The sequence below is a fragment of the Rattus norvegicus genome, chromosome 3, assembly GCF_021556685.1.
Source record: "Rattus norvegicus strain SHRSP/BbbUtx chromosome 3, alternate assembly SHRSP_T2T, whole genome shotgun sequence".
Classification (NCBI taxonomy): Eukaryota; Metazoa; Chordata; class Mammalia; order Rodentia; family Muridae; genus Rattus; species Rattus norvegicus.
The window spans coordinates 99,418,465-99,441,713 of NC_141536.1; the positions used below are offsets into that span (position 1 = coordinate 99,418,465).

A 23,249-nucleotide genomic window follows, 5' to 3' on the forward strand; every position below is an offset into this window, starting at 1 on the left:
ACTGTCAGTATAGTCTTACCTCACTGCTGAGTGGAATCCTCACCTTCACTAAGTAAGGGCAGTGAGCTTTCAAGCCCTTTGGGTGTGCAGACAGGACAATGTCACTTATCACTCCGCAATTCAGTCTGATTTGTAAAATACAACAATAAAAACTCCAACAAGTGTATGTATGGTTTTTTTTTTTAATTTAAGCCTGAGATAAATTTTCAGACTTCTCTGGCAGAGAATTTCCCCAATCTTAAAAGAATATGCTTGAAGCTGCCATCTTTCAAAATCTCCCTAACCTCTCTCCATTCCACTAATCACTTCCCCAAAGCCAGAAGACATCAGGAATTGTCACTGTGTAGGAAAAATGCAAAGGCATGAGGTCTTTCTGAATCGCTGGAGCATCTGAGTTGTTTGTAATGCGACAAGCAGTCAGACACAGTAGTGACTCTGCTTCTGTCCTAGCAACGGAACACCTCCCACTCTACTCTGTTTTTAAAAATTATTATTCTTCAACAATTTCATTTATGTAAATGTATTCTCCTCATTTCACTCTCTCCCCACTACCCTCTCGTGCCCTCACTCCCTCTGAACCCCTACCTAAAGTCTCCCCCACTTTCCTGTCCATTATAGAGTTTGGTCCTTCTTTCTGTGACCACTGAGTGTAATTAGGGCTTTAATGTGAGTACAGATATGGGTTATTTACCAGACTTTGGTATGACTCTCAGGAGCTACACACTGAGAAGACCATCAGCCTCACTCTGCTTTTAATACATCTGAAAGATCGAACCAAAACAACGGGAGCTAAGTAGAATGATAAATGGCCAGCAGTTTTGAAAATAACAAGACATGAGGCAAGAAATAACTAAAAGAGGAGACATGCTTTAAACCCCACCCCCCACCACCCAACGCTGATAACAAAAATCTGCTGTTCTGAGACTGTGGAAAATAAGGGAGGAGCTTCACAAGTCAAGCTGAAGATGGAAAGTGTTGGGAAGGGAGGTGAAAGAATCAGAGCAGTCAAACTGAGGGTGGGGGAGGCCCAAAACAGTGACAAAATGACCCAAAATAAAGCCTCCTGTGTGATTCAGCAGGAGGTGCGGCAAAGAGATGGCTCAGACAGAAACACAAAGGGAGGTGCTCCTTAGACTGGGGAGGGGACTGGGGAGGGGAGAGAAGATGAGGTGGGTTAGGTTTTTGTGGGTGTGGTTGTAGTTGTTGTTGTTGTTGTTGAACTTTGTATCTGATAATGAAGGGCAAGTTGAGGGAGTGAGGAGCTTGTGGAGGAAGGTGCTTGTGCTTAACAGAGACTCAGACCTTTGAGAGAACCGCTCTTCAAAGACAACAGATTGTACACATGCGTAACCATACTGTAAGGTACTGTAATCAGAGCTCTGTGCATCACCCTAATGGTGAGCTATTTTTAATTATGGGGAGGTACAAAAATAGAGAATCCTGGATTCAAATTCTCATTTTCATGATCAAAAAATAGCATGGGTGTGGATGCTTGTTTCTGCTTTAACTGGAATAAGATAGACCATTATAAACAATCAGCTCTGTAATTTTGTTTCAAAGCCTAACATTTCTGCCCAGAGAGAATCCATCGGCGCCTCAGAACATGACATAGTTTTTCCTTCTACCCCAAGACAGATCAAAGAGATCAAGTGTAGGCAAAGCTAAGGGGTGGATTTATACAAATAAGGAAAGGCATTGACCTTTGGGGGTGGTTCTGAGGCTGCCTCTCCACAATCTGAGCTAGAAATCTGAAGCACCCATTCACGTAGCTGGAACACGTTTTTTTTAAAAATTAAAATCATGACATTTTAAACAGAAGCATCTTTCTTCTGTGTTTGAATTTGAAGAGATTCCAAGAGAGGAAACTTGACAGGAACAACCAACCCTTTATAATCACTCGGTAATACTAAGATTCCCCAGTAGCACCAGGCACAAGAAACTAGAAATCTACTTTCTCTGAGAATAATATTTTGAAAGTATGGTGAGTTATAGAAACTACCTATTAATATAGTCTTGATATTCAGGAAATGGATACTCACTTATCAAGCAGTATGTAAAGGGAGATGACATCAAGCAATGTCACCCTGGTATAAGACACTAACAAAACCTCTATTTATATGGGAGCAAATACATCTCACTTTCCACAGGTATACGGGGTTTTCTTTACGAGTATATATTATATAATCAATATTTTATTCTTAATTTTATTCTTAATATTCACCAATTTTTAAAGCAGTGCAAAAAAAAACGTGTGGTTTCTCTTAACACTATGGCAACTTACAGATGGTGGGGGACAGAAGTCAGTGCAGACTCCCAGCAGGCACACTTAACATGGCATCTGCTGCCATCCTAAATGCTGAAGTGTGCACCCACCACAGCTGCTGCGCATGGCCTGCTGCTTCTGCTTGAGTGTGGGGCTCCTGACCACGCCCTCACACACAGCGCTCTGACTCCCCTGGTGAACAGTGGTTCACTTATCACACGAAGTAGGCGTGAGCACCTGCACTGGCCAGGCGAACGCTGAGCTTACATCAGCTTGCCGTTAACTTGCTGTGTGGCTTCTGAGTAGGTCACACTTGAAGCTCAGTTGCCTTTGCTGAAAAATAATAACTGGTTTAGAAGTGACTTACAGTCGCTGTGTGGTCTAACCTTTTCCACCCTTTTAGACAGAAGGCAATGAACTAGGATAGAATTTCTGCTCTGCTACAGACTTTGGAAACTGAAGGGCAATAAACATCATTGCTGGAGCCCTGTCAGCACCAATGGGACTTTGACACCAACCCTTTGCAATAGCGGCCCCACAAAGAGCTATGGGGCTTTAGTGTCTATCACGTCCTCAGTAATGAGTGTCACATACACCCAAGCATCCAGATAGTATTCTTGGAAGAACTAAGAAGACAGTTTCTCGGGCCATCTTCAGATGAGGTTTAGATGAGGAACCCTGGATGAGAAAATGTATGTTACCTCCAACGGAATTATTATAGAAAAGAGGCTGAGGAAACTTCACGGACTGTTTTATCACAAAGGTTCTTAAAAGTGGGATTCTCAGAGCAGCAGTGCCACCGCCATCTAGAACAGTGGTTCTCAACCTGTATGGAGTGGCCCCTTTGGGGTTGGAGTGACCCTTTCAAAAAGTGACTTAAGGCCATTTTAAGACCTAGAAACTTTTCAAGGGCAGTCCTACCCAGCCCAGTCCACTGGAGCAGACCTTCTGGAAACAAGCTCAGGAATACACAGAGTCTCTGAGAAACACTGAGGTTAGATGACCATCATTCTAACTCTTTGATCTTCCCATTCAGATAAAAGGAATACAGAAGAACAGGATGAGTCATTCTACTGGCGTGTGTGTGGGTGGGGTGGAGAGGGAATCATGTTTAATATTTCTGTTATGGGCTGAATTCTCTAACTCCCCATCACCACTAAGATTGATAAAACATTAAATGACAATATACTTAATTTGGACACAGGGCCTTTAAAAATAAAATGAGGTGAAATGTAGTCCTAAGGGTATAGTTCTAATCCAATGACATTGGATTAGAGAGAAAAGAAAAAGAGACACCAAGAGGTCGAGTGCATAGGAGAAAGGCTGCATGAAGTCACATGATGAGGTGGTCACACAAACATAGGGATGCAGGTTTGGTGGGAGACCTTGAGTATGACTGTGAACAGTCTCTAGACTTGTGAGAAAAACTATTCTTGGGGTTGGGGAGTTAGCTCAGTGGTAGAGCGCTTGCTTAGCAAGCACAAGGCCCTGGGTTCGGTCCCCAACTCTGAAAAATAGGAAAGAAAAAGAAAAACTATTCTTCTCTTTATTCCCCCACCCCAGTTTGGGGTATTTTGTTATTGGCAAAGCTGGCAGGGTGCTGGGCAGATATACTTTCTACTTAAGTGATTTTAGAATTTTGGATCAAGCTTCCACCTAAAGAAGCAAATTTCCCACAGCCACTCAGCCATGAGGCAGTATCCAGGCTTCATTCTGTTTCAAAGTCCTATTCTTCATCTCTGCTCAGGTCCTGGCTGCCATTTTCTCTGAAGACACTGTGATCTAGAATCTGGACTATACTTGAGGTCTTACACTTAGCCCCCTGTCACTGCCTCTGCTCTTAATGTCCCTCCAAAACAGAGGCAGAAGATTTCCCTCTAAAATACAAATGAGACCAAGCTAGTTAATTCCATTGTTCTCTCCATAAATATGGCTACACCAGCTTGTGATGTGTATGTTTCCTCGGATGTGTCACTAACAGGCATGTGGGCTACCACAGGTAACAATGAGAACATGCCTGAAACATACCTAATGCTCTGTCTAGACTGAGGAACTGGGGGACATAGAATGTGAAACTGTTCAGTTTCATCACCTTCCCCAATCCTATGATTTTTATCCACATAATCTATCATAATTAATTCATGATGTATTCACTTCTCGGCTAATATTTTTTGCTCATATGTTCAGAACTGAACCTGAGCTCTAACTTTCCTTTCTTAAACAAATTTTGATTAATTTTAGTTCTGGTACTCTACTGGCTTGGGGATCTTTCTGATTTTTATGTTCCATTAAAAAGCTGTGTGTGGAGTTTTGGTTTTATTTTTCAAGATTGAAATTATCAATCACTTGATTTGTGGTTGATGGTGAAGAATTTGTTTATAAGGCTACTTAATTTTTCTGGGCATTTTCACTGTTGTATTGTTTTGAGGAAAACTTTTTCCTCAAAAAGTTACAACATACTTTTAATTTTATTTAACAATTCACATGAACCTTCTAGTTTTGTTTAAAGATTGATAATTTACATTTTTATAGAAATTTGACCTGACAGCTTAGTTCTCAAAATTATTGGTGTTCATAATATTTGCTTGCCTTTTAAATTTTTGCTATATCAAGTATGCATGTTTAATTCCCCACACCATTTACTCATACCTTTTGTTCTTTTTGAATCCATTTTTAGAGTTCTAGAAGCTTTATTATTCTTTTGGGTTGCAACACAGGCCTTGTGGGTATTCTTATGTTTCACTGGACTCTACTGCAAGTGTGTATTCTAAAGCTCTAATGCTCTAATGCTCTAATGTGCTCTCTCTCTCTCTCTCTCTCTCTCTCTCTCTCTCTGTGTGTGTGTGTGTGTGTGTGTGTGTACAACACACCCTCAGATACACATCCAAAATGAATCACCTTTTGCTTTCAGAAGTGAACAAAAGCTCAGAGTGTTCACTGAACTTGCCTGTTAGAACATTCTCTTTGCCCTTGGCAGTTCGCAGTGCAGCTAGCTACCCACTCTTCGCCCATTGGAATGACCTGGGCGTTTGGTAATGCTCAAATAAAGGTATCTGGCACCCTCATCTTCACCTAAACTTATGGATTTAGAGGTTCAGGAAAAACTATCTTCAAATTAAACAATTTTAGCTTTGTTTATAGATTTTTCTTTTGTATGTATTACTGCTGTTAGGTCTCTGTTTCCTTTGTGTTCTTTTATTCACATAGATTCTAGATCGTTTGTTTACACACCGACTCTGAGAGTCTCGTCTTTAACGGAGGAATAAGTCCATCGAGCTCGTCGTTAATCTTGGTGTGCTACAGTTTGACTTCCTTCTTCTCTCTTTCTGTATTTTTTATAATGATTAAAATTCACTTTGCGTTTTTTTCTTTTTGCTCAGAAGTTATACAGTCTTTCTTCCTGCTCTCCATCTCCTTGCTTCTTCTCTTCCCTCTCCCTCTCATCTTTCTTTCTTGAATACTTCAGAAGTTTACATTTGCATGTTTAATTTAAACTCTCGGTGTAACACCTTTGCCTTCCTTCAATAATAAGCAGGCTTATGAATTCTTTATCTTCAAATGCTTCCTCCTCCTCCTATTCGTGTGCAGCTATCACCTACAACTTTGTGCATTAATTGTTATGCCTACAACCTACACCTCACTATGCTTTTCACAGGCTCTTGACTTACCCTTGTGTTTTCATTTAATAGCTCTTCTTATTTTTGTTTGTTGTTTGTTTGTAGACTCTTGTTTTTATTTATTAATTTTTTTTAAGACAGGGTCTCACTGTGTAGCTATATGTATCTGTCCTGAAACTTGCTGTATAGACCAGACTGGCCCCAAACTCACAGATATCCACCTACTGAGCCAGTGTGCTAGAATCAATGGGGTGTGCCATCGTGCACTGCCCCGTTTTCTCCTCTTTCTTTCTGGGATAACTTTTCTTCCTTCTGAAAGATATTCTGTAGTTGAGAACTATTGCCTGCAACTTTCTTGGTGTTTCTTTGGTTTTGGTTTTCTTTCTTTTTATCTGAAAATATCCTTGTGCAAGCTTCACACTCGAAAATGCCTCACAATTTTCTCATGTGCATTTTGTGTTCTTTCTTTTTCTTTCCATGTGCGTGTATATACATGTACAAACATACATACATATCCACAGCAAATGACACTAGGCTTTGTCATTACCAAATGAAACACAGAAGCTAAGAATCTATATCTAGTTAAACAACTAATTTGCTGCCCAAAATTACTTAATTAAAGGAAACTACGCTTCAGCACGTCTCCCTAAAAAGCAGAATTACCTAGTGATCCACCTTGTAGGAGCATGAGCAAATTAAGCAGCTATGAGACAATAGGTGGAAGCACAAGCTATTTTGCCTTCTTGACTGTGAGTACATTCTAAAGTGCTGAGGCATCAAGAATATTTTTAAGTTGGTATATGAAAGAGTTTAAAAGACTTCTCTCCCCAAAGATCCAGAGCACATTAGTCTAGAAAGACTAATTAACTCTAATTATTGAAAAAATACACAAGAGGACAGAGAAGCTTCATCTGAAAGCTAGCCTTTGAATAGATTCTCTCAACAGACACACTCATGAAAATCACATGAGAAGACGGGACAGTCACTTGAGGACTACGCTCCCTGGAAACAAAGCCCATGTCGTCGCTGCAATAGAAGGGCATTTGCTCTGCACTGAAATTAACCATTGGCCAAATTTGCAGGACTAATGACAGAGCAAGACTACAGCAAAGCCACAAGCAAGGCCAGTGTTTCTAAATAGAATATCCTGTGAAAAATAATACCTCAGTGTCTTTAAGTTTGAAATGTAATTCTGTACAACTATACCCGCCACACTGATGAGAAAGTCTGAGAACATTAGGACTGAGGTGGTCCCGAGTAGTTAATCTTACTGCTGCCATAATCTATTGTTCATGGAGTGCTCTGCTCTGCCTCTACACCTAGTTAAAATGCGGTCACGTGAGTAGAAGCACTGGAGACTGATTTTTAAGACAAAGCCCTCTTAGAACATAGTATCTGCTAGATTCCATTGTCCTGTTCAAATTCAGTCTTACAAATACCGCTGAAACCCGATCGGGATCACTATGAAGGCACACTGCACGGGTAACCTTTACAGGAGAGAAAGAGCCCTGAACAGAGAGTGTCCTGCTGATGGAGCCCATGGTCTGCATGGCAGTGTGTACACTTAAGAAGATCCAGATGGCAAGAGGAAAAGTGGGCTGTAAAAATGGGCATTGTAGTGACTACTGTAGGACTTCTTCAGAAAAGGGGACACAGGAAAGCAAAACCAGAAACAAGATCTTCTGTAGTCGTCTTGTTTCGTTCTGGGAATGAACAGGCGGCTTTAAGGAAAGACAGGAGAGGTTTGGTTGATGAATGGAAGATAACGAAACTATAAACAGTGTACTCTAACTATTACAGGTCAAAGGAAATGTACCCTGACAAGCATGGTAGGGCTACTCATTATGATAGTTAATTTCAAACTTTACTTAATTCCTATTTCATATATAGCTACATGCCTTCAGACTTGCATGTATACCAAAGAGGCCCACAGCAGGCATCAAATACCCTGAAGCTAGAGTTACTGGTGATTGTTAGCCACTTGGCATTAGAGTAGAGAACTGAATTCTAGTCCTCTGAGGGAGCAACAAGCATTCTTAACCACTGAGTTATCTCTCCAGCTCCAGGAAATTATCATCTTTAAGAGAAAAGAAAATGTCCCCTGAGACTGAAGCCAAATGAATCCCTTCCTGAGCTAAGCAAGCTGGCACTCTATTATGGGCTGTTTATGTCTATCACAAGCCTGTCCTGTGAGGTCATCATGAAATGTTTTACAGAATCATTTGTCACACTGTCAGAAGAGACAATGTCATAGCGAAAGACTTTCATGTTAAGGGGCTGAGAAGAAGGCTCAGTCGATAGGAGCACTGAATGTTCCTGCAGAGGACCTGGGTTTAGTTCTCAGCGTGTGCAAGACAACTCATAATCATCTATACCTCTAATTCCAGAGGATCCATTGCCCTCTTCTGGCCGACACAGGTAGTGCACACACACAGTACACAGGCATACAGGCAGACGAAACACCCAAATATTTAAAACACCCATTTATTTAAAAAGAAATAAATCTTTTTAACGTTTTTTTTATTTTGAAATTTAGACCAGAGACCTAGAATAGAACCAAACACAACTGGCAAAAAGTAAAAGTCAATGAAACAATTCCTAATTGTGTGGTCTAGCACTCATAGATTGAGACCTAGCCCAACCATCAGCAGAGAGGCTTCACCAGCAACAAATGGGGACAGATGCAGAGACCCAGAACCAAACACTAGGCAGAGGTCAGGGAGCCCCACAGAAGAGGGGGAAGAAGAATGGAAGGAGCCAGCAGGGCCAAGAACACCATACAAATACAACCCACAGAATGAACTAAGCAGGGCTCATTGGAAATCACAGAGACTGAAGAGACAATCAAGAAGCCTGCATGGGTCAACATGGGGACCTCTGCATATATGTCATTGTTGTGTAGCTTGGTTTTCTTAGAGAACTCCTTACAGTCTCTGACTCTTGCCTGCTCTTGGGACTCTTTTCCTCCTACTGGGTTGCCCCTCAGCCTTGATATGAGGGTCTGTGCCTGGTCTTATTGTGTGTTGCTATGCTGTGTTCAGGGGAAAGCTCTGGGAGGCCTGCTCTTTTCTGAAGGGAAACAAACGAGGGGTGAATCTTGGGGAGGGGGAAGTTGGGGAGACTGGGAAGAGTGGAGGGAGGGGAAATTGTGTTGGGGTGCAATGTATAAAAAGATAATAATTTTAGGAATTGGAGAATTTTGAGAATTGGAGAGAAGAAATTACTTGTGTAGCTCAAAACTCTAGTGTGTATTATATGCTTGTACTTCTTACGAATATGCATCAAAGTGAAGCCTCTCACACACCAAAATTAGTGAACATGGCATGAATATCCTTAAAGAAGCACTAATTTCCTTTTCTCCCCTTTTGTTCACCTACTGAAAAGCATAGTGAACTTTAAAAACCTAAGTCATAAGTTAAGACAAGGGTAGTCACCCAGTAATTTGTAGCCTAGCTTTCTGGTCTTTCATAAATGCTTTTGGTAACACACAAGTTCTTTGGGGACATAAGACGTTTTGGTTTTTAGGAGCAAAACATGAATATGTGATACCAACTGATTTATTGAAACTCAGCCTATAACTACACACTAATTTTAGATAGAAGATAGATAGATAGATAGATAGATAGATAGATAGATAGATAGATAGATAGATAGATAGAAGTGTGACAGATCATGTGCCTGAGCTTCCTGGGAAAGTCTGCTCTTAACCAGGACCTTGAAAAGAGAAGGAAGGAGGGGCACGAATGGGCTCAAGCATTGCAGGCCAGCCTTGACTCACAGCTATAGATGGTCCATGAGTAGCAGCAACTACTTCTTCTTAGACCTCCCATTTCCTGTAGTTGGAGCGCTTCTGGCGTATGCTCATACCCTGCAGCTAAACATGCTGGGATTTCCAGAAGAAAACTGGAAAGAGAAATAAGTAATAAGTAGAGGAAGAAAAGCTGAAAGTAAGGTTTTAAAGGGAAGAAGGAGACAGAAACAAGGTAGGAGAAGGGGGTGGACAAGGAATAAAGGGGGAGAGAATGAATAAACCTCAGAAGGGCTTCAACTAGAGAAGCAATGTGGTACCCTAAAACTGGGGAAGAAACAACTGGAATTTACATGTCAGCAAGAAGCCAGGATGGGTGGTCCTTTAGTTAAGCACTTCTGTAAGGCCACAGTAGCAAGCTTGAAAAAGAATCAGCAGTCACTCCCTGAGGACAAGAATGCCTTGGGCAAGGCTGCAGCATCTGCTTGCACACAGAACTCCATGAATAAAATCAGAATCCAAATAAATTTCCATTCCTCTCATCTTCTTTACTTATTTTTTATTAGGTTGTCCAAAACATGGTTAGATGGAGCATGTTAGGGGTGAATCATAAAGAAGTTAACAATAAACTTTAACTCTAGACCCATATCTGTGTGTGTGCCTACAAATGTGAACACACACATTTACAATTTTTTAGATGAAATTACAAGGCGTGTTGTCTCATTCAGAGTGAAACCTGTAATTTCTGAAATGAGTTCCTTTTTTTTTTTTTTTTACAAGTTACTAGGCAGGAATGTGCCATTGCAGGAGGCACTCTGAAGTGATATTTGTTGAGTGCCTTGCACAAACAGGAGAATCTAACAAAAGGGATGAATAAAAAAAGTAATTTAAGTGAGGTTAGAAAGATGACTCAGTGGTTAAGGTAACCGTTGCTTTTACAGGGGACCCAGGTTTGTTTCCCAGCACCTCTAGGCAGTTCACCATTTCCATTTCTATGGATCTAATGCCCTCTTTTGGCCTTCATGGGCATTGTACAGATATAGTGCACAGAAATACATGCAGGCAAAACACTCATACGTATAAAATAAACATAAATAAATCTTTAAAAAGCACATTCCCTGGCATTAGGCAGAGACACCTTGGTGGTGGTGGTGTTTTATATTAGTCAGGGGCAGATAGCAGTCCTCTGTTCATCCCAGCTTGCCTGACATGGTGACCCAAGCTGTCTCAGGCATAGGACTCACAAAAAGCTAGTCAAATCAAATCCAAGCAGCACAGTACAGGAGGAGGAAGACAGAGACCTACAGACTGCCATGACACCCAAAGACCTCCCCTTCAGCACACTGCACAGACAGCTATCAACACCTGCTTGGCACCATGCGAAGCAGCATGGATGGAAGTTGTCACCCAGGAGCCTGCCAGCCATATGGTCAGCCTGCAGTGGGAGCCACCACAATGTGCAAGTATGAAGTGTGAGTCAGAGGAGAGAGAAAGAGAAGTGGCACAGCTTGAACATTTTGAAGAGAGATGGAGCCTGAGACTTCGTGATGGAGGAGGGGAGCCTGCCATGAGTGCCCAGCCCTGCCACCTGGGTCTACAGTGAGGTCCCAGTCCGAGCTAACTCTGAGGGTCATGTCTGAGTCCAGCAGTAGGGGGTTGGTGTGGATGTCTATGGCTCATAATCCTCCTAGAGAACATGGGGATGTACCTGGTTAAGGCAGCTGCTAGGAACCATGGTGGATGACCGGGGACTGTCTATAACTGGCCCTATCCCTCACTGGATGGGGCACTCTAGAGACCTGGCCCCATCTCTCACTGATGGCAACACTCAGGAGTGGGGGGGTCCTGTACCTTGCCCAGGCAGCACAGTGGAGCTGGCCCTGGTGGCAGGGACATAGAAGAGCCAGCCTCAAGGGTGTGAGTGTGGGAGAGCTGGCCCCACCGCTCATTTGCTGTAGGGTAGCAGGAGAAGAGGTATTGCATTTCTCCACCCCCAGTCATCTCTGGCAGTCAGGAAAGCCACCCACAGGGTAGGGCTAGTCAGGAGAGCCAGCGCTACCCTTCATCTCACTGGCTGCAGCACTTAGGAAAGCAGGGAAAGCGGTTGTACCATACCATGCCTGAAGAGTCAACGTGGCCCACTGACTGTCCATGTAGCAGGAACACATGTTAACATACAAGCTTAAGACAGGTAGCTGATACTCAGCTCTCACAGCCAGAGTCTTCAGCACTTGGTAGGTATACAGCTCTTCAGTGCTAAGGGGTTTCTATTTTTACATGTGTTCTAAGTACAAACTTATTTCCTGTCACCTTGAACCTTTTGGTGTGATCTTGGCTAATGTTGTCAATTTGACAGACCTTAGAATCACCTTGAAGGAAAATATCTGTGTTGGGTGATCTAGTTATCTGTTGCTAGTTACTAGATATCTGGTGTGGAAGGACTCCTACTAAATTTCCATAAGCCTGAATCCCAGATTGCAAAAAGAAGGGAGAAAACCAGCGTGCATTCCACGGTGCTCCCTGACTGTGACTGCAATGTATAGCTGTTGCTTCAAGCTCTTGCCACCATGGTTTCCCCACCATTGTGGATCATATCCTTGAACTGTGAATCAAGTTCCTTAAGTTGCTTTTGTTCAGGGATTTTATCACAGCAAGGAAAAAAGGAGCTAAAACACTGGGACAATCAAGATCTAGTTTAAGCAAACTCCATGCCATGAAGAAAATGTTAGATACAACTGACATTTCTTTTGTTTCCATCTACAAAGCTAGGCATGATCAAAAACTCAGGTAATGCTGGTGAGGATGTGGAGAAAGAGGAACACTCCTCCATTGTTGGTGGGATTGCAGACTGGTACAACCTCTCTGGAAATCAGTCTGGAGGTTCCTCAGAAAATTGGACATTGAACTACCTGAGGACCCAGCTATACCTCTCTTGGGCATATACCCAAAAGATGTCCCAACATATAACAAAAACACATGTTCCACTATGTTCATTGCAGCCTTATTTATAATAACCAGAAGCTGGAAAGAACCCAGATGCCCTTCAACAGAGGAATGGATTCAAAAAATGGGGTACATCTACACAATGGAATATTACTCAGCTATCAGAGACAATGACTTTATGAAATTCATAGGCAAATGGATGGAACTGGAAAATATCATCCTGAGTGAGGTAACCCAATCACAGAAAAACACACATGGTATGCACTCATTGATAAGTGGCTATTAGCCCAAATGCTTGAATTGCCCTAGATGCACAAAACACATGAAACTCAGGAGGGATGACCAAAATGTGAATGCTTCACTCCTTCTTTAAAAGGGGAACAAGAATAACCTTGGCAGGGAATAGGGAGGCAAAGTTTAAAACAGAGGCAGAAGGAACACCCATTCAGAGCCTGCCCCACATGTGGCCCATACTTATACAGCCACCAAACTAGATAAGATGGATGAAGCAAAGAAGTGCAGGCTGACAGGAACTGGATGCAGAGCTCTCCTGAGAGACACGGCCAGAATACCGCAAATACATAGGCGAATGCCAGCAGCAAACCACTGAACTGAGAAAGGGACCCCCATTGAAGGAATCAGAGAAAGGACTGGAAGAGCTTGAAGGGACTCGAGACCCCATATGTATAACTATGCCAAGCAACCAGAGCTTTCAGGGACTAAGCCACTACCTAAAGACTATACATGGACTGACCCTGGGCTCCAACCTCATAGGTAGCAATGAATAGCCTAGTAAGGGCACCAGTGGAAGGGGAAGCCCTTTGTCCTGCCAAGACTGAACCCCCAGTGAACGTGATTGTTGGTGGGGAGGGCAGTAATGGGAGGAGGATGGGGAGGGGAACACCAATATAGAAGGGGACGGGGAGGGGTTAGGGGGATGTTGGCCCGGAAACCGGGAAAGGGAATAACAATCAAAATGTAATGTAAGAAATGTAAGAAATACTCAAGTTAATAAAGATAAAAAAAAAAGAGTCAACTTGAGTTGTTCATATAATTTTGCCTTAGAGGACCATGTAGATTCGTAAAGTATCAGATATGTGATTATGAATTGGTAGAATCAATACAAAAAGCAATCTTATATAATCTACATCTATACAATTTACTTTATTAAAACTATGCAACATAAATTAGCATATGCTTGTTTAGAGTTTCTGGACAGAATTGGCTTTATGTTGGCTGGTTCTTCATTGTTTAAAGAAATGAGATCAGGTGATCTTTATCTGTTTCCAAAACAGTTTTCCAGCCCATCTTTTCTCTCACTATAGTGTGTCCCCTCCACTCTTGTCTTCATAGTTCCTAACCATGTACTTCCTGTTCTGTAAGGCTTGTTTGACAGTGATCCTCCTGTCTTAAATGTCCTTTTTGCCCCATTTACTATCTACCAAGATCTTACAGAATCCATGGAGTTCTCCCATTCCTAGGCATTTCAAAGGTTTCCTGACTCAGTCATCAAAATTATCTGTTCCTTTTAGGAAACATAACAAGTTTATTTAATACATTTTGGCCTGCTTCATGGTTAATTGTTCAGCCACTTACCTCTCTTACTACTTTAAAGTCTTTGAAAATGAAGTTATATACCTTGTTCACTTTCGATTTCTCTAGTCTGTAGGATTTGCCTTTTATTCAAGTACTTAGAAACTACCAATTGGAAATATCAGTAGCTTCTGATAATGTCTGGGGTTTTATTGAGCTTTAAATGCCTCCGTGCATGGCACATGAGGTAAATGTCGCTCGCCAAGCCTGACAACCTTCCTTTGCTCTCAAGTGAACCCAGACGGTGGAAGAAAAGACCTCACTCTGGCAACTTGTGCTCTCACTTCTCTCACAATAAATAAATAAATGTAATTTTTTTCAAAAGAAAACTATTAGCTCTGATCTACCTCAGTAGGCACTGGAAAAACAAAACAAAACAAAACCACGTCAACATCCTCAGGGGTATACTATACCTAACCTCTGGGTTAGAAAGGGATTATCACTAAACCCTCTGTTACACTAAAACCCCAACAAATCTGTCTTTAATTTCCATTTAGCATAGTTGGCACCAGATCCAGGAGCCTCTTCAGCTCTGTGAATTATTTGTCATCTTACATGTATCTAGAGGCTTCGCAGAGACAGGAACATGAGTGACATTCTCTTGGCGTAGCCTAGGGATCAACTGAAATATCACATACCAGAGAGCTGAGAGTCAGGCACAGGCTAATGCCAATCTTTAAAGCATGCGCTGGGGCTGTAACACTCGTAGATCAGAAAATCAAACCCAAACACACACGTATCCACAGGTTTCCCATGGCTGTGGCTTCCAGGGTACAGGTGGGAGAGCTATTTAGATTCTCTCCTCAATTAATTAAGCTAGAAATTGTAGTAAATAAACAGTTTAAGTATTTTTGTACCCCGCGAACCGTTCTCATATCACTGAAAAGCAGCTGCTTCTGGATCACAGATGGCCTCACAGAAGAATGGGCTGAACATGCATACTGGGACTTGGCAAAGGAGTTCCTAGCCACCAAAAAGTAGGTAGGGCATACCACAGAAATGTGTATTACATCTCAATACACAGTAACTGTCTGTAGCTGTTTACTCTTAAGTGAAACACTTCATCCTAGAGCAAGGATTGCTAAGACTCAGAAAGTAAACAAAACTTTGAAGGCTTGGGGTACAAACAACTTGGAAGTCTCTAAAAAGTCCTGAAACTCACAAGATTCACAAGACCCTCCCAAAATCACCCTACTGCCTCCTACTAGGAGCAGTAATGACTCCTGGGAAAAAGAGATTTTCTCACCAACTAAGTTGCTTACAAGTTGTGTAGGGTGTTCCAGGCATGCAACTGATGGGAGTCCTCACCAATGCTGGAGTGAGCATCTTGATGAAGGAGCAGCCCTTGAGCCAATCATGTGCCAGCAAGTAATTCCTCACCTATGCTCCATAGTTAAGCCCAACAAACTTGCTGTTTTTTCAAACTTGATTTGTGTGAATTGTTACTTCGACCTTTTGTTGATGACCTATCTGGGGTGAATAGGTATTTGTTCATGTTTCACCAGGAAGTCATAAATCAATAACATGGGAGAGAATATATTCATAGATTGACACATGTGCTGTGCTCATCGCGGTTCTCTAAGCAGGAGAACTTCTTAGTATCCCTTTTTCCAGAAGATGAAGAAACTGTCAAAATGTCATAATTAGCAACTGACAGAACCAGAATACACACACAGGTCTCAACCACCTTAAACACTTCAGTAATATTTTTAGAGACCACATACATCAGACGCATAGATTGCAAGGCCATTGGAGAACCATCAACTATAGTGACTGATAACAGAAGAGAACTAAGATGTTCTGTGAAAGAAACAAATATCCTGACTAGGCAACACCTACTAGTTACAGTCATTTACAGGAAGTCTGTGCCATCATGTCTAATGATGAATCAATATGATAATACTTACGGACAAAAATACATGTCTACAAAACACAAAACCATTTATTTTGTATTAGCAAATACATAGTATACATGAATTATATACACAATACATTTGACTGAATATGTATTTATTTAGGCCACTAAGCTCAATACCTATATAATCAGATCTCATTATTGCCTCTAATGAGCATGTCCTAGCCTGTTTTATGATGCTATAATCTGCCTCCTCTACTGTCACAATCTTCCTAAACTATGAACAATAGAGGATTTTGGCTCACAGTCTGGAGGTTGGAAGTGCAAGAGCACCGGTGTTAGCATCAGCTCTTCATAGTTCCTTACATTTTTGAATAGGGAAAATTAGCACAAACAGTGTAGGGAACAGGTGAGTTCAGATCTCTGTTTCTTGTTACCTAAAGCAACTAATCCCATCCTAGGGGCTCAACTCTCACGACATCATTTAATCCCAAGTACTGCCCAAGGGTCTTCAACTATCATCAACACATAAATTCTGGATTAAGGTGTCAATACAAGAATTTTTGGCAGGACACACAACATGTAGCAATGCTTGTATGCTTGCTATCTTTGGAGCAGTTAGTGCTTTATAAAGCATGTGCCTGAAAATATCTTCAAATGTTAACTTAGAATGTTGAGAAGAAGGGAGACTAACTAACAAAATAGGGCCTTGCTCAAGAGAACCTTGGAATGTCTTCATTTCGTTTTGACCCCTCTCTGTAGGTGTAATGCTTAATCTCAATGGTCAACATGATGGGATATAGAATTATCAGGGAGATGGGCTGCTGGGTAAGCCTGTGGAGGATAATCTTGATTAGATTAATGGAAGTAAGAAGATGTACCCACTGTGGATGGCACCATTCTCTAGGCTGGGATGGGCTGTATAGAAAAGAAGAGTGAGCTTCCTGGTTGCTGCCACTACAGAGAGCCCGTGGGCAGCACCCCACGAGCGAACTTGAGCCTCGGGACCACAAGTAAGACCAACTTTTCTGCTGCAAGAAAGCTGCCTGGTGAGCTTGGGACACACGGAAGCAGAATTCCTCTAGGACCGGGCACGTTCTGTGTTTACCGGAAGTCCCACACCCTCGGATCCCGGCCCGCAGCAGCTCTCTGCTCCCAGACCCCTTGAGAGAGAGACCCAACCGCCTGGTCAGGTGGGCACTCCTGAGGCTGCAGAGCGGAAGAGACCACCAACACTGCTCACCCCTGCCCACATCCATGGCCCAAGAGGAAACTGTATAAGGCCTCTGGGCTCCCGTGGGGGAGGGCCCAGGAGCGGCAGGACCCCTGCCTGAGACACCGCCAGAACCTGAAGGAAACAGACCGGATAAACAGTTCTCTGCACCCAAATCCCGTGGGAGGGAGAGCTAAACCTTCAGAGAGGCAGACAAGCCTGGGAAACCAGAAGAGACTGCTCCCTGCACACACATCTCGGATGCAAGAGGAAAAAGCCAAAGACCATCTGGAACCCTGGTGCTCTGAAGCTCCCGGAAGGGGCGGCACAGGTCTTCCTGGTTGCTGCCGCTGCAGAGAGCCCGTGGGCAGCACCCCACGAGCAAACTTGAGCCTCGGGACCACAGGTAAGACCAAATTTTCTGCTGCAAGAAAGCTGCCTGGTGAACTCAAGACACAGGCCCACAGGAACAGCTGAAGACCTGTAGAGAGGAAAAACTACACGCCCGAAAGCAGAACACTCTGTTCCCATAACTGACTGAAAGAGAGGAAAACAGGTCTACAGCACTCCTGACACACAGGCTTATAGGACAGTCTAGCCACTGTCAGAAATAGCAGAACAAAGTAACACTAGAGATAATCTGATGGCGAGAGGCAAGCGCAGGAACCCAAGCAACAGAAACCAAGACTACATGCCATCATCGGAGCCCAATTCTCCCACCAAAACAAACATGGAATATCCAAACACACCAGAAAAGCAAGATCTAGTTTCAAAATCATATTTGATCATGATGCTGGAGGACTTCAAGAAAGACATGAACACACTTAGGGAAACACAGGAAAACATTAATAAACAAGTAGAAGCCTACAGAGAGGAATCGCAAAAATCCCTGAAAGAATTCCAGGAAAACACAGTCAAACAGTTGAAGGAATTAAAAATGGAAATAGAAGCAATCAAGAAAGAACACATGGAAACAACCCTGGATATAGAAAACCAAAAGAAGAGACAAGGAGCGGTAGATACAAGCTTCACCAACAGAATACAAGAGATGGAAGAGAGAATCTCAGGAGCAGAAGATTCCATAGAAATCATTGACTCAACTGTCAAAGATAATGTAAAGCGGAAAAAGCTACTGGTCCAAAACATACAGGAAATCCAGGACTCAATGAGAAGATCAAACCTAAGGATAATAGGTATAGAAGAGAGTGAAGACTCCCAGCTCAAAGGACCAGTAAATATCTTCAACAAAATCATAGAAGAAAACTTCCCTAACCTAAAAAAAGAGATACCCATAGACATACAAGAAGCCTACAGAACTCCAAATAGATTGGACCAGAAAAGAAACACCTCCCGTCACATAATTGTCAAAACACCAAACGCACAAAATAAAGAAAGAATATTAAAAGCAGTAAGGGAAAAAGGTCAAGTAACATATAAAGGGAGACCTATCAGAATCACACCAGACTTCTCGCCAGAAACTATGAAGGCCAGAAGATCCTGGTCTGATGTCATACAGACCCTAAGAGAGCACAAATGCCAGCCCAGGTTACTGTATCCTGCAAAACTCTCAATTAACATTGATGGAGAGACCAAGATATTCCATGACAAAACCAAATTTACACAATATGTTTCTACAAATCCAGCACTACAAAGAATAATAAATGGTAAAGCCCAACATAAGGAGGCAAGCTATACCCTAGAAGAAGCAAGAAACTAATCATCTTGGCAACAAAACAAAGAGAATGAAAGCACACAAACATAACCTCACATCCAAATATGAATATAACGGGAAGCAATAATCACTATTCCTTAATATCTCTCAATATCAATGGCCTCAACTCCCCAATAAAAAGACATAGATTAACAAACTGGATACGCAACGAGGACCCTGCATTCTGCTGCCTACAGGAAACACACCTCAGAGACAAAGACAGACACTACCTCAGAGTGAAAGGCTGGAAAACAACTTTCCAAGCAAATGGTCAGAAGAAGCAAGCTGGAGTAGCCATTCTAATATCAAATAAAATCAATTTCCAACTAAAAGTCATCAAAAAAGATAAGGAAGGACACTTCATATTCATCAAAGGAAAAATCAACCAAGATGAACTCTCAATCCTAAATATCTATGCCCCAAATACAAGGGCACCTACATACGTAAAAGAAACCTTACTAAAGCTCAAAACACACATTGCACCTCACACAATAGTAGTGGGAGATTTCAACACCCCACTCTCATCAATGGACAGATCATGGAAACAGAAATTAAACAGTGATGTCGACAGACTAAGAGAAGTCATGAGCCAAATGGACTTAACGGATATTTATAGAACATTCTATCCTAAAGCAAAAGGATATACCTTCTTCTCAGCTCCTCATGGTACTTTCTCCAAAATTGACCATATAATTGGTCAAAAAACAGGCCTCAACAGGTACAGAAAGATAGAAATAATCCCATGCATGCTATCGGACCACCACGGCCTAAAACTGGTCTTCAATAACAATAAGGGAAGAATGCCCACATATACGTGGAAATTGAACAATGCTCTACTCAATGATAACCTGGTCAAGGAAGAAATAAAGAAAGAAATTAAAAACTTTTTAGAATTTAATGAAAATGAAGGTACAACATACCCAAATTTATGGGACACAATGAAAGCTGTGCTAAGAGGAAAACTCATAGCGCTGAGTGCCTGCAGAAAGAAACAGGAGAGAGCAAATGTCAGCAGCTTGACAGCACACCTAAAAGCTCTAGAACAAAAAGAAGCAAATACACCCAGGAGGAGTAGAAGGCAGGAAATAATCAAACTCAGAGCTGAAATCAACCAAGTAGAAACAAAAAGGACCATAGAAAGAATCAACAGAACCAAAAGTTGGTTCTTTGAGAAAATCAACAAGATAGATAAACCCTTAGCCAGACTAACGAGAGGACACCGAGAGTGCGTCCAAATTAACAAAATCAGAAATGAAAAGGGAGACATAACTACAGATTCAGAGGAAATTCAAAAAATCATCAGATCTTACTATAAAAACCTATATTCAACAAAACTTGAAAATCTGCAGGAAATGGACAATTTCCTAGACAGATACCAGGTATCGAAGTTAAATCAGGAACAGATAAACCAGTTAAACAACCCCATAACTCCTAAGGAAATAGAAGCAGTCATTTAAGGTCTCCCAACCAAAAAGAGCCCAGGTCCAGACGGGTTTAGTGCAGAATTCTATCAAACCTTCATAGAAGACCTCATACCAATATTATCCAAACTATTCCACAAAATTGAAACAGATGGAGCCCTACCGAATTCCTTCTACGAAGCCACAATTACTCTTATACCTAAACCACACAAAGACCCAACAAAGAAAGAGAACTTCAGACCAATTTCCCTTATGAATATCGACACAAAAATACTCAATAAAATTCTGGCAAACCGAATTCAAGAGCACATCAAAACAATCATCCACCATGATCAAGTAGGCTTCATCCCAGGCATGCAGGGATGGTTTAATATACGGAAAACCATCAACGTGATCCATTATATAAACAAACTGAAAGAACAGAACCACATGATCATTTCATTAGATGCTGAGAAAGCATTTGACAAAATTCAACACCCCTTCATGATAAAAGTCCTGGAAAGAATAGGAATTCAAGGCCCATACCTAAACATAGTAAAAGCCATATACAGCAAACCAGTTGCTAACATTAAACTAAATGGAGAGAAACTTGAAGCAATCCCACTAAAATCAGGGACTAGACAAGGCTGCCCACTCTCTCCCTACTTATTCAATATAGTTCTTGAAGTTCTAGCCAGAGCAATCAGACAACAAAAGGAGATCAAGGGGATACAGATCCGAAAAGAAGAGGTCAAAATATCACTATTTGCAGATGATATGATAATATATTTAAGTGATCCCAAAAGTTCCACCAGAGAACTACTAAAGCTGATAAACAACTTCAGCAAAGTGGCTGGGTATAAAATTAACTCAAATAAATCAGTTGCCTTCCTCTATACAAAAGAGAAACAAGCCGAGAAAGAAATTAGGGAAACGACACCCTTCATAATAGACCCAAATAATATAAAGTACCTCGGTGTGACTTTAACCAAGCAAGTAAAAGATCTGTACAATAAGAACTTCAAGACACTGAGGAAAGAAATTGAAGAAGACCTCAGACGATGGAAAGATCTCCCATGCTCATGGATTGGCAGGATTAATATAGTAAAAATGGCCATTATACCAAAAGCAATCTGCAGATTCAATGCAATCCCCATCAAAATACCAATCCAATTCTTCAAAGAGTTAGACAGAACAATTTGCAAATTCATCTGGAATAACAAAAAACCCAGGATAGCTAAAGCTATCCTCAACAATAAAAGGACTTCAGGGGGAATCACTATCCCTGAACTCAAGCAGTATTACAGAGCAATAGTGATAAAAACTGCATGGTATTGGTACAGAGACAGACAGATAGACCAATGGAATAGAATTGAAGACCCAGAAATGAACCCACACACCTATGGTCACTTGATTTTTGACAAAGGAGCCAAAACCATCCAATGGAAAAAAGATAGCATTTTCAGCAAATGGTGCTGGTTCAACTGGAGGGCAACATGTAGAAGAATGCAGATCGATCTATCCTTATCACCCTGTACAAAGCTTAAGTCCAAGTGGATCAAGGACCTCCACATCAAACCAGACACACTCAAACTAATAGAGGAAAAACTAGGGAAGCATCTGGAACACATGGGCACTGGAAAAAATTTCCTGAACAAAACACCAATGGCTTATGCTCTAAGATCAAGAATCGACAAATGGGATCTCATAAAACTGCAAAGCTTCTGTAAGGCAAAGGACACTGTGCTTAGGACAAAACGGCAACCAACAGATTAGGAAAAGATCTTTACCAATCCTACAACAGATAGAGGCCTTATATCCAAAATATTCAAAGAACTCAAGAAGTTAGACCGCAGGGAAACAAATAACCCTATTAAAAAATGGGGTTCAGAGCTAAACAAAGAATTCACAGCTGAGGAATGCCGAATGGCTGAGAAACACCTAAAGAAATGTTCAACATCTTTAGTCATAAGGGAAATGCAAATCAAAACAACCCTGAGATTTCACCTCACACCAGTGAGAATGGCTAAGATCAAAAACTCAGGTGACAGCAGATGCTGGCGAGGATGTGGAGAAAGAGGAACACTCCTCCATTGTTGGTGGGATTGCAGACTGGTAAAACCATTCTGGAAATCAGTCTGGAGGTTCCTCAGAAAATTGGACATTGAACTGCCTCAGGATCCAGCTATACCTCTCTTGGGCATATACCCAAAAGATGCCTCAACATATAAAAGAGACACGTGCTCCACTATGTTCATCGTAGCCTCATTTATAATAGCCAGAAACTGGAAAGAACCCAGATGCCCTTCAACAGAGGAATGGATACAGAAAATGTGGTACATCTACACAATGGAATATTACTCAGCTATCAAAAACAACGAGTTTATGAAATTCGTAGGCAAATGGTTGGAACTGGAAAATATCATCCTGAGTGAGCTAACCCAATCACAGAAAGACATACATGGTATGCACTCATTGATAAGTGGCTATTAGCCCAAATGCTTGAATTACCCTAGATCCCTAGAACAAACGAAACTCAAGACGGATGATCAAAATGTGAATGCTTCACTCCTTCTTGAAATGAGGAACAAGAATACCCTTGGCAGGGAAAGGAGAGGTAAAGATTAAAACAGAGACTGAAGGAACACCCATTCAGAGCCTGCCCCACATGTGGCCCATACATATACAGCCACCCAATTAGACATGATGGATGAAGCAAAGAAGTGCAGACCAACAGGAGCCGGATGTAGATCGCTCCTGAGAGACACAGCCAGAATACAGCAAATACAGAGGCGAATACCAGCAGCAAACCACTGAACTGAGAATAGGTCCCCCATTGAAGGAATCAGAGAAAGAACTGGAAGAGCTTGAAGGGGCTCGAGACCCCAAAAGTACAATAATGTCAA

General features: G+C 41.7%; 1 protein-coding gene and 1 pseudogene across 3 annotated transcripts in view; one reads left to right on the forward strand and one right to left on the reverse strand.

Moving 5' to 3' along the window:
• The window catches only part of Ryr3 (ryanodine receptor 3), a 553,860-nt gene that overhangs the window by 518,963 nt on the left and 11,648 nt on the right, over positions 1-23,249 (reverse strand). The window lies entirely within an intron of this gene.
• LOC120102033 (small nucleolar RNA SNORA48) lies at positions 10,742-10,874 on the forward strand (annotated as a pseudogene).